The sequence below is a fragment of the Sinocyclocheilus grahami genome, unplaced genomic scaffold (genome assembly GCF_001515645.1).
Source record: "Sinocyclocheilus grahami isolate Dianchi unplaced genomic scaffold, SAMN03320097.WGS_v1.1 scaffold131.1, whole genome shotgun sequence".
Taxonomy (NCBI): Eukaryota; Metazoa; Chordata; class Actinopteri; order Cypriniformes; family Cyprinidae; genus Sinocyclocheilus; species Sinocyclocheilus grahami.
This window is the reverse complement of record NW_015505310.1, coordinates 160,130-162,162: the sequence shown is the minus strand read 5'-3', so window position 1 is coordinate 162,162 and position 2,033 is coordinate 160,130.

Below are 2,033 nucleotides of genomic sequence, written 5' to 3'. Positions count from 1 at the left end.
GTAAATCACCTGGGGAAGTGAGGCGTCTCGCCGCCCCATGAGAAGTGTATTGGGGTATTGGGGGTCCAAGTCTGCCACGTCTGATGAGACGTATCCTAAGGGCTTGCTGTTCAGGATACCCTCAACTTCAATCATTCAATCAGGCAGGACATCCTCAGGCACAGACTGGCTCCCGATGACTACTCGTAGTGCAGACTTTACCGATCGGATCTCCCTTTCCCATATGCCTCCGAAGTGAGGTGCGGCGGGAGGATTCATCCTAAAAGTGATCTGGTAGCTAGCCAGCTGCTCCTGCAGTCTGGGCTCCATCTCCTTGAAAGCTTCTCTCAGTTCGGTCTCGGCTCCCCGAAAGTTGGTTCCCTGATCTGAGAGAATCTCGGACGGGGTTCCTCTACGTGCTATGAAGCGCCTTAATGCCAGTAAGAATGCATCGGTGTCGATGCTGTTGAGTAGGTCAAGGTGAATGCATCTGGTCGTCAGGCACTTGAAGATGACGCCCCATCGCTTCTCTGTGCGACGGCCAATCTTGACCACGAAGGGCCCGAAGCAGTCGACTCCAGTGGAGAAGAAGGGAGGTTGGTATAATCGCAGACGAGCTGACGGTAAGTCAGCCATAATGGGTAGAGTCGGCTTAGCTCTCCACTTCTGGCACTCTATGCACTCTCTCTGGTGTCGTTTGATGGCTTGCCTGCCCTTTAGAATCCAGAACTGGCGACGTAGCTCTGCAAAGACCCTATCAGGTCCTGGATGGAGTATACGCTCGTCAAAGTGCTTTACAATGAGTCTAGTCACCTGATGGTGGGAATCTAGAACCACTGGATGTATTTCAGCTTTACTGAAGCCATCCAATCGCCGTAGCCTACCTCCCACACGAATTAGACTTAACTCTGGGTCGAACTCGGGTGCAAGCGTGTTCAGACGGCTGGCTGCGGGCACCTGGTTCCCTGATTTTAATGCCTTGAACTCCTCTGGGAAGGAATCCTCCTGACATTGACTCAAGATGGCATCCCCAACTCTGATATCAGGTGAATTCAGCAGGGCTGCGATCTCGCTTTGTGCCAGTTGATGAGGCTGGCCATACTGTCGTTGCAACGCTATCATTGCTGCCATATAGGGTGCAGGATGATGACGGCATGCTTGGGCGATCAACCTAGCTTCCTCCAGAACCAACTGCTCCATCAGTACCCTGTACTTATAGTGCTCGGTAAGCTCTGTGTGAGGATTGAGAAGATTATCCAAGGCCATCTTCAGGTCTGTGAACTCCCTCTCACTATCATTCACGAGCTTAGGCAAGGCTGGAATAGGAACTGGTTGTAGCGGGGGTGTAACGGGCATAGGCTGGTAAACCGGAAGAGGAGGTGGTGGCTGGTGAACCACTGAAGGAGGATACCAGGGCTGCACAGGAGTCTGAACGTGAGGCTGAGCAGGGTGATAGCCAGTGGTCGGTAGCGGAGGGCGATATGGGTCAGACACAGCAAACGACTGCCGTGTGGATTGGCTTGGCACGTGAGCCTGTAACTGATATACAGGGGGCACTAGGGGTCTGTACGTTGTAGTGGTCAAAGGCAGCTTCACTGATGTAATGATATGTGGCAGTGATGAGGTAACCTGACATGCAGGATCTGCTGTGCTGAACAGAACCGCCTGCTGTCGCGTTACATATGGAACAGATAAGGGGGGAACACCATGGTATGGCGAATTAGTACCATATACAGCAGGAGGGGTAGCTTGTGTCATGTGCCACAAAGCGGACTGGTGAGAAATATCAATGTGGGCCGTCTGAGCTAGACATGACTGGCCTAAATATGGAAGCGGGACAGATGAGACTGCAGTAGCCTTCGGTCTGACCACAGGTGGTGAAATAGCTCTGGCTTGTACATCCGCCTGGAACGTGGGCGATGCATCACCACTGCCGAATGAACCACACTCGGATGGGCTGTGATACCCTGGAAGAGCTACTGAAGAGCTAGGATGACTGTCAAAATCCGACTGATGACTCATAGCAGAACCTTCTCCATACTGCACCATCGATA